The 15,116-nt window shown below is 43.8% G+C and overlaps 1 protein-coding gene across 1 annotated transcript in view; it reads left to right on the top strand.

Annotated features, from left to right (window-relative positions):
• Positions 1–1,349: 1,349 nt before the first annotated feature.
• Positions 1,350–15,116, top strand: part of DNAJC5B (DnaJ heat shock protein family (Hsp40) member C5 beta) — a 314,042-nt gene continuing 300,275 nt past the window's right edge. The window contains exon 1 of the mRNA XM_086966987.1: positions 1,350–1,400. The gene's annotated coding sequence lies outside the window, so the exon portion shown is untranslated. The remainder of the gene's footprint in view (positions 1,401–15,116) is intronic.

The raw sequence follows: 15,116 nt of genomic DNA on the forward strand, positions 1-15,116 counted from the left end.
GGCTCACAATTGGCTTAATATGAATTTCAATGTACATTTGGGCAGTGATGAAGTCTAATGCTTTATGCAGCTATATATTTGAAAAACACGTCACACTAACACATATTGTCGACGTGCATACTCTTTCCTCCATAAGATTTTGTGTTAACATTACATAGTGCCTTTTTATGAGAACAGCGGTCCTGAGACCACTGCACTCGGAGTGGCAGTCCGACCACCACCACCCGTCTGCCCATTTACGAGTCTGGCGGTGGGACCGCCACAAGACCACCGCCTCCGATTAAGGATCCCACTGCTGTGGCGGTCTTCAAAGGGCCTGAATATGCTGGCTGTGCCGATGCCGTAACCACTGAGCATAGTACGACCTGCATTAAAAGTATGGCAGAAATGTACTTAAGGGGCCATAAAGGGCCCCCGCCGAATCAGGCCGTGGTGGTGCGTATGAGGGGGACATGTTGTGCCCTCCTGGAATTGCACGTTCATTTCTGCACGGTGTGCCATGCATGACATGGTGCATGTCAAATCATGCAGGAACGCGCAGCAAGCTCTCTCACAACTTTGACATGCTTGTTAGGCTCTCATATGAGCCTAACATACCGCCACTATGAGGCCGTCGCAGCACTGTCCGCCTGTCCTGGATTACATCCGGCGGTCTTCCTGGGACCGCAACAGTGGCAGTCCAAGCCGCAGACCGCCAATCTCGTAATAAGGTCGACAGTGCTTATCGTTATTTTACTTCACGTGTTTGTACCCACATCTCTCTATGGCGTCCTCTTCCAGAGCCTAATTCACTCATTGGAGAACTTCAAAATGATTAAACCAGAATCAGCACCCAGCAACAAGCGGTCCTTTGTGTATTAAGCCAACAAGATAAGAGCTCTGCTACAGCGGGCTCAACCATGGGGCCCAGCAGAACTACAGGCTCCGTGGCTGGCTCAGATGATATTCATTCATTTATTGTAGATTATTTATTTAACTCCAACACCCCGCTTTAGCGTTGTTTCAGAGCGCTGTAGAATCAAACTGAGTCTTGTCAAAGTTCACGTGTACAAATAGCAAGAAAACAATAAGAGTTCCCAAAGAAGGGGTGAAAATACACCTGCATGTGTGCAAAAAGAGAGGGATCGTATTTAATAGAAAAACTGCCCTTCGAGTTATTTAATGATAGGTTTACACGGAAAATTTAAAACAATATAAAACAGGGCCGGCCTACGTGTTTTGCTGTTACATCGCAGCACTGATGCTGATGAATATTTTATTTTTCCGTCTCATGATCTCCAGCTGGATACACGATGCCAGGACAACAAAAACAAGACAAAAGTAACCGGACTCCCGCTGCACTCAGGCCTGCGGGAGGAGCGTGACAGGGAGCTTGCTGCTGTTCGGGGACGGAGCAACAGGTAAGGGGGTTGTTTCTGCTGCGCCCTTCTTTCTACACCCAAAACTAGCAGCTTGGGAATTTCCTTCATGGATGCACGTCCACCTTTGAGAGTAACTGCGTCATTAAATGTCCCTAAAATGTTAAAACCACATGGTAATTTGTCTCAATGTTATAGTGACTTATTTTTTTTTACCGTACACTGATGCAGAAAGGCAGGGAAAACACTCCTCAAACGCAAGTGGCAAATAGCAGTGTATTCAAGAATTGGTTACTGTGTAAACTTTGTTGGGCTTGTTAAATGAGGCCTTTCTTCCGGTGCTGTATTTCGCGCTCAAATTCTACATAGCAGCGAGTGTAAACGCAGCCAGAAAGGCGAACAGTTTCTCTGTTACCGACAGGTTTCTATATGTCGCTGGAGCTGGGCTATAGGCATGTGTGGGCGCCCTGTGCTCGGGGGCTGCATAAGCGGCCTTCAATCCGTGATGATGTGTTATGTCCTTCTCTTGCTAAGTCCTCTTTTTAATGCTATGATGTTTTCGGACTAAAGACTGTATTGTTTGTATTAAATAATAAGAAATACAGTAATGTCATATTTGAGCTACATATAATTAGCATGTGGAAGCCTTCATGTATAGATGTAACAAAGATGGAAACTTTCAGGGCGAGGACAGAGAGACATTGCACCATTCCCCACTTAAGACTTTGTTGAGATGCTCTGGGAGACATGACCTTTAGCCTTTTGACATATGGTTTTCCATTGGATTGTTTCCCCTCTACATAAGTAATTTTGTAGATTTGGCGTGCCTTAGTCGAGTATCATATGTATATTCAATGTAGCATAGACGTCTACATCTTAGATCCACGAGTCTCTAGCATTCCAGCAGACATCTGTTTCCCCAGAAGACCTATATGAGTCTTGACCCCGGATATCCACTAGACGAGCGGTTCCTAATCTTTTGTCTTCTATGGACCTCCATTGACTCACTACTGGAAGCCTGGGACCCTCAACTAAGCAATTTCTATGATATGAACCTCAACACACTGTAGAAAAGCATGTACTCATCAAACAGATAGAGAAATTATCGAAATTATTTAAAATCACAAATATACGCACAAGTGAAAGTTTGTATTTTAGTGGGAAAGTTTGAGCATATCAAAATCTAGTTTTATCCCTAAAATAGGAAGCCACATGTTAGACTCTAGCATTTCACTCTGTCTTTTGTGCTCTGAGCGAATGCGTTTTGTCTGTGCATACAAATTGCTGGTTCGATTGAGGGCACTGTTAGTCCTTACTAAATTCTGTTTGCTGTACTTGTGCTGCTCCCACAAATCAAGATAATGTTGTCAACTTAATTTTTAGGTTTCACCTTACAATTTCTATACATACACAGATTTTTTTTAAACATTGAGTTTTCAATTTAGCTTTTTATATTTCAACTTTATTAAACTGCTAATATAAGTTCATTTTATAAACAGCCGCAGACTCCTCAACAGGCACCACGAAGTCCTCCGATCACAAGTTAGGAATCTCTGCACTAGACCTCATCCACAACAGTTTGGTGAATTAACCATTACCTGATCCCATCAAACCTATGGTTCATGCACATTAGGGACTATCTTCCTATAGCTATCCTACAACTCCTGGGCCCTGGAGAGCCTTGACACTCCTAACGTTTTCAAAAGCATAGGCAAATTGTTTTGCTGTCTCATCAAGAATACTTTAAGCTAGAATGTACTAATTTCCTAACATATCTATTTCTCTCTCTCTCTCTCTCTCTCTCTCTCACACACAAACACACACCTATCAAACAGAACCATAGCCATCTTGAGTCATCTTGAGTAAGACCCAAGATCCGGCCAGCAAAACGAGCTCAAAATCAGCAAAATAAACAGAACTTCTGGTGCTGGCCTTGCTTAACCAAACAAACGTATTTTAAACTTCAGCCGGAACATAGCAAGAGTGGGTGTGAGCCAGAAACAAAGGGGATAGCATTCAACAGGGAGGATGCTGGTACTAGAAAAGCCTGACTACCTTAGGTTGTAAGATGAAATTTACAAACTACTAGTACTTGATTTTTACTCTGCAGGTCAGTTTTTAGGAGACATGGATGGAACCCGGAAATAAGGTACTGAGGACTTTATGATTAAAACACTTGAAGGTGAGGCAGGATAAAGTCAATTAGTGGGAGCTGATGTGATACTCTGCGTTACTGAGTAATGTTCTTAGTCCTGCTGTGACTTCAACAGTTTCATTTTATACTCTTTGGAACTGATGCACTAGAGATTGACAGAGTCTGGAATGTAGTGCATTGCAGAAATGTGGTCGAGAATTCATGGACGTCCCAACTGCTGTAGCTCAATGGTTGTGTGTTAAATATTGACCATTAAAATAATGTGATACTGAAATCTCCTAATAAGAATATCAACAACTAAAATATTAAGTTTAGATACATTTACCTTAAAGTACCAAAATATGGACTGCCAAAATATCGGCACTATACTAATAGGGACATGTAATTGTAAATACTAATATTTTAATTTAGAATAGAATAAAGGTTAAACTACTTGAAAAAGATAAAATATTTAAATACAATAATTTCATATTCAATTCATATTCAATGTTGTTATTTTGATGTAACTTTTGTTTGCACGATCATGCCAAATTTGAACATTTAATTGAATTGTATAATTATTGTATTATTTATGATCTGTATTGTTTATATGGACACAGAGAAAACCTTGGTGTTTTATTTACCATTTGCAAAAAAAATGTAATTTACATAATTTAAAGAAAAGAGGACAGAAATAACTGATAAGAGAAAATAATAAATAAATGAATTGATGAATTTTTGCGGATTGTTTCTGACGTTGCACAGCAAAGGGGTAGCCTAATAGAGCTTACTATAGCCAAAGTATAGTTAGAGTTGGCCGAGTAGGAGGTGCATGTATATATATATATATCGCTAGATGTAGTCATATTCCTAAATGCTATATTACCAGTTTATAAAGATCCATATGTCCTTCTCAAGCAGAATATATAGGAGTGATACCTCAAATTGTAACGCCCTCAACTCCAGTCTCCAGTCTCATGTTCACGTTTCCCCCTATTACCTTTAAACTCTACCACCACGCAAGATAAAGACCAAAACGGAAAAAAAAATAAAGCAAAAGGAACTCATCTTGCTATGATGTTCAACACAACCTCAGCTTTAGATCCACTTCTCACACTGCCATAAGTGGATGTTCCTCAGATGACTTATGTGCCACCGCAGTCACGATCCTCAGGCTCATACACTCACACTGACTGCTCAATATCACTTTTAACTACACAAACACCTCAACATGTTGAACTCACAAAATCGTTTGAACATCACCCATGTCCTGAGTGTCTCAATGGTTGGTACTCAAATCCACCTCCTCCACAAATTGTGATATCAGACACTATTCTCAAAAACTAATACAGATTTATAAGACATCTTAGACCATAGACCATAGAAACGTACCTAGTTCCAGAAAGGTTGCAAGTAGGTCTGTTGCAAACCAGAAATCATAGTTTTCAGAAAATTCATCTGGTGGGATGCTGAATAAGAGAGATATGCACCTACACCAGGCTTTATATACCCTCGGCAGGAAATTTGAGCAGAGAGAGGGGTTGTGTGGGTGAGATATAAGTGGACAAGTAAAGTAATCATAGCAGAACAATGATAAGTTATGGTTAATGGCACGTGATGTTTAGACAAGTGACTTTCATTTTGGGAGAATAAGCTTCTAGTTACTTTGAGGGTTTCTTCACATACTTGTACTCCATTCAGTAACCCCATGACGGAGTAGAAGAGCATGGGTTCATCTTGAGAAATGGATTCAAGGGATTAATAGACCTCCAAACACATAGTTTCTCTGTGGTGTTAATTACATCTTAATGATATTGATCATTTGTCTAATTTTGAAATAATTACTAAGGTAAAACGCTCTAATAACATGCAAGTCAGTCCTAATGTTACATATTGTGTGAAATTTGTACTCATGAAAAAACAAACATGTTGGTGTATACTTTTTGTATGTTTATTGTGTATGTGGTAATTCTGTAGCACAGATCAGCAAGGGGAAGCAATGGAATTCTAATAAAGATGGATGTGATGTGATCTTATTTATTCAGGCCTGCCCGAGTTATGTTATGTTAGTATGAATTTGTAGAGCGCACGTTCACCCCAGGGTTTCTTGGCGCTGTGTGCCGCTGGGGAACCCGTCCTGGCTTTCCCTGTGAGATGGTCCCTATTGGGCATCCCCAAGGTGAAGCCAGGCATCCCCGGCAGCGAGGGGGCCATTGTGGATATTAAGCAAGCTATTGCCCAGAGTTGCAGCGTGGGACCCATGGTTAGAGAGGCACCGAGGCGAGATTTATCGAGCCCGCTGACATTGGTTCCGTACCCTGACGTGTCGGGAATTGAACCCTGGTCCCAGGCCAACCTCTGCTATTGGGTCTGCCGCCTCTAACCGGTGAGCCACACTTCTCCAGTTGTGTTGGTGCATGCATGATGTGCTTGAGGGCTGAAAGTGTGGAGTTTGGGAGCCATGAAAGGAAGGTGTTACCAACATCCAGATGCAAGCGTGCAAGGCTTGAACAAAAGTTCTGTGGTTGCTTTCATGAGAAATGGTTTCACTTTATTTAGAAAAGAGAGCTGCCACCAGGACATCATTGTGTTTTTAGCAATGTGTTTCTTGAGGGTGAGGTTGATGTCCAGGGTGAATCCAAGTGACTTGAATAGAGTGAATGTTCAAGCAAAGTTCATGAGCGAAGATTGCACTGTATCAGTTTTGTTATTCTAGGCAAATAACAGGAAATCTGCCTTGGCTAGGTTGAGTTTCAGGTAGGCACTGAACATCTGGAGAATGTGCATGCAGTGTTTGAGGTGCAGAATCAGAAGAGACTTTCAACTAGAGATGTGTATCTTCCGAATATTGACAAATATTAATGCTGAGTGAGAAGAGCACCAAGCATCTCTATGTAGAGACTGAAGATGACAGGAGGACTGCATTGAACTCCGCAGATGTTAGGGACCTTTTGGGACCTGGAGGTGTCCATGTAAACAAACTGTAGCTGGTTGGAAAGCTCAAAAGATTACCAGTGTTTGACATTGCTGGTGAATCCCATTCAAGACTCCAGAATACATATGAGAGTGGGGTGGTTGACTGAGCTGAAGGCAGCTGAGTGATCCACCAATATCAAGAGGCATGGGCTCACCTTGATCAGTGTCTGGAGAGCATTGTCCACGATGTGTAAGGTAGCAGTCATAGCATTATTAGAAATCTGGTAGCTGTGCAGGAGATACTGAATCTTATTGTCACTTTGGAGTTGAGCATAAACTCTTTTTATTGATGTTGCTGATTATGGTAGGTGAGTTAGGAGCCTGTAGTTGGCAGTAGCAGCCAGCACGGATCAGGAGTGGCAGACCAATAAAAAAAAAAAAACCTAACCTCATTGCCGCTCTACCGACCGCTCTCTCCCACGTCGTCGCAGTCTCTCCTCTCCGGGGCTGGAACAGAAAGCAGTCAAGCTCCCTCCCCTAAGGCAATCACAATGCTGCAATGTAGAGTTGTGATTGGTCTGAGCACCAAGGGGTCGCGCTCCTCCAGGGAATTGGGGCATGGGCATGTTCTACACGCAGGCTGTAAGGTAAGCTGTATAGTAAACATGCTTAAAGCGCATTACTCTTTGAGCGTCCTAAGAGGCATGGCCATAAAGTCATGACCACTTGGACTGGGCAAACCACTCCTCCCCTGCCCTGCTCTCTGAGAAGAGCAGCCCGCCCCGCAAAGCTGCACAGCAGAAACAAATACTATAATATTAACCTGATTTATTATTATTGAATTTGCCCTTTCTTTCACAGCTTTGATGAAGAATGAGGGTTAGACACCATCTTCATAAGACGTGGCTTGGGGTAGTTGAGTATGTCAATGAAATCTGCAAGAGATGGGAATTTGAAGGCTGACCATTGTGGAATTTCATGGGAAGCGATGGGTGTATGAATTGATGGAGGCTTTGTGTTGTCGATGTGCCATCAGATCTTCTGTATTTTTTCACTAAAGAAGACTTTTATAGCATTGCACTTTTCTATAGAGTGAGGAATAATAGGTGGGTCTGTTCGGGGCTTGCTGCAGTGCTTTTTGCTTCTGTAGGTGGCTATATATTTGTGATGAATGTGAAAATGGTCAATTGCTATTAATAATTTTGAACTGTTTCTTTAATCAAAATAAACTATTAATTGAAAAGTAAAGGTGAGAAAGAATTTCAAAACAGATGAAGGGGATTTCAGAGCTTAGAGTGATCTTGAGAAATTGAAAGAGTGCATTATGTGGCAACATAAAACAGTGAGGAGAAGTGGGTTGGGGTGTATATAGATGCAACAGATAACATTTTGGTGCCATTTTTGTAAGCAAGTGATGTGCTTTACCTTGGCCAAAGAAGTGGAAAATAGCATACTGGAAAGAAATGTTGACTTCTCAGAATGGTTTGTGTTTTGAACATTAATAGCAACATTTACTGGCAAACGTGTGTAATGTGTTTTTGTTGGATGGTGTACAGGACGGATCTATGACAGAATTTCGACAGACAGAATTTCGACCTACACAAATATCGGCGTAATTATATCGATTGCAAAAATATCGACGCCCTATGTACAACATGGTAAGTACCAAAATATCGAAAAAATAATATCGATGTTAAAAATATCGTTGTCAAATATATCGTTTTTTTTTGGGTTTAAAATAACATAAAAAATACTGTAAATAATACTTATAAATTGCTTAAACATATTTAAATATATTTAATAATGGTAAAAAAAATAATAATACATATTTAATAAAAAAAAAAATATTTACAAATCATATATAATATATACTTACTTAACAATAATTACTATTCCCACTCCAGTGGGTGCAACAGTAGGGAAAACTGACCCTGAACCCAAAAAATATCCCTTTACCCAAGAACTGAAAACTGACCCTGAACCCTAAAAATACCCCTTTACCCAAAAACCCAAAACTGACCCTGAACCCTAAAAATACCCCTTTACCCAAAAACTGAAAACTGACCCCGAACCCAAAAAATACCCCTTTACCCAAGAACTGAAAACTGACCCTGAACCCTAAAAATACCCCTTTACCCAAAAACTGAAAACTGACCCTGAACCCTAAAAATACCCCTTTACCCAAAAACTGAAAACTGACCCTGAACCCAAAAAATACCCCTTTACCCAAAAACTGAAAACTGACCCTGAACCCTAAAAATACCCCTTTACCTAAAAAACCAAAACTGACCCTGAACCCTAAAAATACTCCTTTACCCAAAATTAATTAATATTACAATTAAATTACTTCCCACCCTATTCCCCTATAAACCCACAACCCGCTCCAGTAGTAAAACATATAATTTAGTTAAAAATATACATAAATTATCAATTAATTATTCAATTAATCAATTAAATAATTCATTGCCAATTAATATTTAATTGCAAAATAAATTAATCATTAAAAAATAACTATTTAATTACAAATAAATTACTTCCCACCCTATTCCCCTATAAACCCACAACCCGCTCCAGTAGTAAAACATATAATTTACTTAAAAATATACATAAATTATCAATTAATTAATCAATTAATCAATTAAAATAATTCATTGCCAATTAATATTTAATTGCAAAATAAATTAATCATTAAAAAATAATGATTTAATTACAAATAAATTACTTCCCACCCTATTCCCCTATAAACCCACAACCCGCTCCAGTAGTAAAACATATAATTTACTTAAAAATATACATAAATTATCAATTAATTAATCAATTAATCAATTAAAATAATTCATTGCCAATTAATATTTAATTGCAAAATAAATTAATCATTAAAAAATAATGATTTAATTACAAATAAATTACTTCCCACCCTATTCCCCTATAAACCCACAACCGCTCCAGTAGTAAAACATATAATTTACTTAAAAATATACATAAATTATCAATTAATTAATCAATTAATCAATTAAAATAATTCATTGCCAATTAATATTTAATTGCAAAATAAATTAATCATTAAAAAATAATTATTTAATTACAAAAAAAATACTTCCCACCCTATTCCCCTAAAAACCCACAACCCGCTCTGGTAGTAAAACATATTATTTACTTTTATATATTTTTTATTTATAAAAACATATTAAACACATATTATAACAATTAATTTAAATACTTAACTAAAATGTCTAACACATATTAGTAAATCGAAATTACTTAAATCGATATATATGCTATCGATATAAGTAATGTCGACATTACTTACATCGATATATATGCTATCGATATAAGTAATTTCGATATTACTTACCTTAGGGTCGATATTCTGGCCATCGATATTCTGGACATCGATATTCTGTCCCTTCGATATTAGCAACTCGATATAAGTGTAAGTCGAAATTAAAGATTCAATATTTTGACTGTGTACCGTACAGGACCTAGTTTTACAACCATGCCTAGTTCACTTTGAATATAGCATCTATTTCTTTCTGCATAGTTCATGGAGGACAAACAAAAGAGCATAGCTTTTTCTCAGTCTAGTTTCATTGCCTTACAGTCAAAAGTCCATCTCAGAAGCAGACTGTAAATCATGATGCCAGTGTAAGTTCTTTTCATTTAGTAGACACTGGAAAGTGGGAAACATGATACAGGGGAATGACCAAGGTGGCGACAGGGATGCAGTTCTGATCTGAGATGTTACTCAAGGATGATGTAAAACAAATATAGTTCCATTTAATTATAAGGGACTTCCAGAGAGCTAAATATGTTGTGCTGGTGGGTGTGTTAGCTGATCCTCCAAAAATCAAATTAGATGTTAAATATTTGTATGTTGAGGTGTCGAAGACCATTAAAAGATGTGTCAGCCTAAAGGATGATGTGGGTTGGTCTGTAATAGTGTCAACAGAGTCACCCGGTTTTTCCAACTTGATTGAGCTGTGGTTGTGTGGCCTTCTCAAGGATTTAGTAGCTGGCCATGTTTGTTAGGTGTGTTTAAAGGGCACTGAAGCCATCTTTGACTGTGTGATACTGGACATAGGAGCAGTAGGTCTGGAGATGTTGTCTGTCAGGGTTTAGTTCATAATCTGTAGATGTGGATGATTCTAGAGTACCACATGGTGGACTCTTTCTTCTTTGAAAGCATGAGAAGGTGTTTCAACAAGGGAAACTCCTTCATATAGGAGAGCACTTATTCAGGTGTCCATCTGAATCATTGAGAATGTGCCTTATAGTGTAACATATATATTATGATTTCTCTTTTATCATTTGAGATACAGCTTTCCTCACCTGAATCATAGCTATCCCAACCCTTTCACAATTATATCACACAGTACACAGCATGGTTTATCACAGTATAAAATACAGAACTATAGATGGATATCTAGCAATAAAGTGGTTGTCTTTCATTGATCGATTCAAATTAACATCAGGGAGATAAAAAGCACAGCTCGAGTTGCATATGATGTCACTCTTGCAGTTGTACATTATTTATGGCTCCCTAAATTTGGTTCACATGTCGGTACTTTGCACAAATAAATTCAAAGGACCAACATGCAGGATCAAGGGCATGCAGCACACATAGAAAGAACGAAACATCATTAGTGATTGTTTATGTTTAGGAAGGTGTCCCGTACCGTTCATAAACAATCTTTAAATAAATAACAATAACATCAACCCCTTCAGTACCCCAAACTTCTTCATTTGTATGAACCATTCATCCTCAATTCTCCATACCCTGCCCTCATTCTTTCAACTGTCATTCACTGTCTTCCTTACATTCACCCAATCTCTCCCTCATTCTTCCAACTGCCATTCGCCATCTTCCTACCATTCCCACAATCTCCTCTACCAAGCATCCTCAAAGTACAGCCTCCATGTCCTGTTCCAAATTTCCACACCATCTTCCCTTTCCCTGGACTCCCTTCTCCCTCCCCCCTTCACCCTCCGCATCTGACTTTCCACCACCCAAACTACTGCTAAGCACTGCACCCTAACTGTGTCCTATTGTGGCATGGGTGAACAACTCCCCGTTCCAATCTGAAAATACGAGGGGGGTGGCTCTAATGAAACAACCAGCCTGATGCCTAACGGCGAAGGAGTCGAGAGGCTGACCCTCCACTTTCCCCTTGCTTATATACTTTTCCTAACTCTGTCTCTCCCCTAAATCTAACCTATCGCTTGTCCCAACCCGCTCCATTCATGAAGCAGCCTGGGGGAGACCGGTTTACGCCTTAAGCTCCCCTGGGCCCCTTCATCATGAAATAAGTGACACACCATTCCATAATGAAGCATAAAGAGACACTTTACTAGGATAGGTTAATGCAGTAGTCTTGTTGGGAGGGTGCTAAAGAGGCCGGCTGCAAGATGGCCGCCACTTTGTGAGGCTCTGCATGCCAGTCGAGTAATCTGTCAGATTCTGACCTTAGCAGCGGACACATGCATCCTCTTCCTGCAAGAAACAAACCCCCTTTGCATCAGGAACATCCCTATGGGCCATACGACCCTTGCGGCGGCAAAACGGAGTGGCATCTGCTTTCAGCCACAACAACGGCCTGGCGTAGGCATAGACCCTGTTCAGAGGTGCCTCACTGGTGTTACTCTGCTGTGCTGCAGTGGATGAGAGGCGGCGCTTCTTGGGACTGTGCCTCCTCATCTGGGTCCTGCGTTGTGAAGGACCGGCGGGCTGATCACGCTACCTAGGGATGCCTTGGTGTGGTCTGTGTCGCAGCCCAAGCAACGTGGCTGGTGACCGGTGGCATTGCGGGGCCCAGCGGTGGCCTGCGTGGCCCCGTGGGAGGTGTCAGCAATGGCAGCGGATCCGGACCTGGGCAGGCTCCCTGGAGCTGTGGAACAACAGGCAGACCCGCTGCTCTTTGGGAATTGGCAGTAAAGAGCGACCACGTTGGGGCACGGATGCTTCCAGTTGGAGATGGAGCCCTGTGCACAATCCTCAACCGATCTTTATTCGCATAGACCCAAAAATCGACACCGTGGCTGACCGGCTGGACAGGCACAGAGACAAGGTCTCCAGTCATGAGGAGTGAATCAGTCAGGTGGAGCAGCCACTACTGCACTCGAGGGCAATGGGGCTCTGATGCATGAGAGAATGCTCAACTTAGAAAAATACCTTGAAGTCATCAAAAGCAAGAATGAGGACCTCAAGGCTCGATCACGGAGTAACAATCTGCGCATCATTGGCATCCCTGAATCCACAGCAACGTCCCGCGTCGGGGACTATCTCGAGAGGATGATGCAGTCCATCTTTGGTGACTCCCCCTCTTGCATTTTGCATTGTCGAGAGGGTGCACAGGATGCAGGTCCATTATTGCTAGCCTGCTCAATTATGGAGACAGGCACAAGGTGCTGCGCAAGGCCAGGGACCTGCAGGAGATCAAGTATCAGGGTAACTCCTTCTCCTTTTATCCAGACTTCACCATGGCGGTACTGGTGGCACGCATACTTCACAGACCCTAATTTGGCTGCCAAGTTTGTGCGGGGCCTTTGCCACGCCCAGAGGAGGAGGTGAAAGCCGGGGCCCCCTTAGTGACAATGACTGATGCATGACTGTGGCTGCACGGGTCCACCTGCCCCAGTGATCTATGCTAACTGGTTTACATCTGCCCATCGATACTACTAACAGAACCTTCTTCATTGTACTTTTCTGCATTAAATTGTGTTTGGTTCCCTCTATCTGCTTTAGGGGAAGCCGGTGCTCCAGTTTCCCACTTTCTGACCAGCCACCTATCTTTCACCACTGGGATGTGTCGCCTCTAGTGCTCCCCACAGGGATGTTTCCCATTCAAACTTACCTTTGCGGCCACAGTTGGCCTTGTTGGGGGTGGGCCGGTGCTTATCAGCCTGGTTTGGGGGCTGGAGTGAGCGAGGGTGGTTTGATGTGGAATTTGCGGGGTGTTTGTATGTTTTTCTCTTTATCTCCTCCCTTTTTCTCTCATCCTCCTCCCTTTTTCTTGCTGGCTTACCTGCAGAATGTGCTTTTGAGTGGTACGCCTGCAGTACAACTATCTGAAGTTTATGGCAATGTCTGGCACAGTTGAGTTAAATGGGCTTACACTAAAAGCTATCACTTGGAATGTCCGGGGCCTCCATGACAGTAGGAAGGCGTGGCTGGTTGTGGCCTATCTTAATCGGCAGGGAGTGGATGTGTGCTTCCTACAGGAATTACACTCTGCTGACAATGATTGCGTGCAACTGCGGGTGGGGTGGATTGGGGAAAAGCACATAGCGGGTTACTCCTATGCTAGGGGGTGGCAATACTGGTGAAAAAAGGGCTACCATGGCTCACACACAAAATCCTACGTGATCCACAGGGGTGATATGTCATGCTGGCGGGCATCCTTGGTGGCCACCCAATTAGAATGCTCTCGGTCTATGGCCCCAACATAGAAGACCTGGATTTCTTCATGGAGGTTTGGAGGCTGGTGGCCACATTAGGCCCTGGCGCGATCTTGTGGGGGGGATTTTAATGTTATTCTTGATCCGACCCTTGATAGATCGGGGAGTACCTGCCAACCTCACCCTAGGGCAGCTGCACAACTACACAACATCATGGAGGACCACGGGCTTCTGGCCTGGTTGCCCCCTCGCTCTTCCACGCTCCTGCTCCAGGGCCCCCTTGCTCTGCCTGTTCTTCTCCGTCACCGAGAGCGGCGCCCCAGCCGCCGCAGGGCCGCCCGCTCAACCCGTTCCCGTTTTCCTGCCGCTTCCTGCCTGCGGCCCGCCCCCTCGCCAGTCCATTGTTGGACGCGACCCCGCCTCCCAGCTGACCCGCCCTCCCGGCTCCCCTCTTAAGGACACACCGCACGCACCTGGCCAGCGACCAGAGCGCCTCTGGCCTGGTTGCCCCCTCGCTCCTCCGCGCTCCTGCTCCAGGGCCCCCTTGCTGTGCCTGTTCTTCTCCATCGCCGAGAGCGGCGCCCCAGCTGCCGCAGGGCCGCCCGCTCAACCAGTTCCCGTTTTCCCGCCGCTTCCTGCCTGCTGCCCCGCCCCCTCGCCAGTCCATTGGTGGACGCGACCCCGCCTCCCAGCTGACCCGCCCTCCCGGCTCCCCTCTTAAGGGGACCCCGCACGCTCCTGGCCAGCGACCACAGCGCCTCTGGCCTGGTTGCCCCCTCGCTCCTCCGCGCTCCTGCTCCAGGGCCCCCTTGCTGTGCCTGTTCTTCTCCGTCGCCGAGAGCGGCGCCCCAGCCGCCGCAGGGCCGCCCGCTCAACCCATTCCCGTTTTCCCGCCGCTTCCTGCCTGCGGCCCCGCCCCCTCGCCAGTGCATTGGTGGACGCGACCCCGCCTCCCAGCTGACCCGCCCTCCCGGCTCCCTTCTTATGTCGCCCCCTCAGCGACCGCGCAGCGGACGCGCGCAGCGGGAGCACCGACTGAGCGCCGAAGGTGTGCCAAAGGTAAGCCCGTCTGCGCCCGTCCGCGCCTGGACCGCACCCAGCGCCAGGACCCCTGGCCCCCGCAGACCCCAGCCCACTCGCCGGACGTACGACGCCGCCACCCTCAACGCACTCAACGCCGGCAGAGTCCCGGGCTGCTACCGAGCCACCCCGAGATGCACCCACGGACCCTTCTGCTGCAACTCCTGCAAGTTCACCTGCCTCCGGACCTGCAATACATCTACACCAACCAAGACGAGCAACAGCAGCAGCCA

The sequence above is a fragment of the Lissotriton vulgaris genome, chromosome 4_1 (genome assembly GCF_964263255.1).
Source record: "Lissotriton vulgaris chromosome 4_1, aLisVul1.2, whole genome shotgun sequence".
NCBI classification, from domain to species: domain Eukaryota; kingdom Metazoa; phylum Chordata; class Amphibia; order Caudata; family Salamandridae; genus Lissotriton; species Lissotriton vulgaris.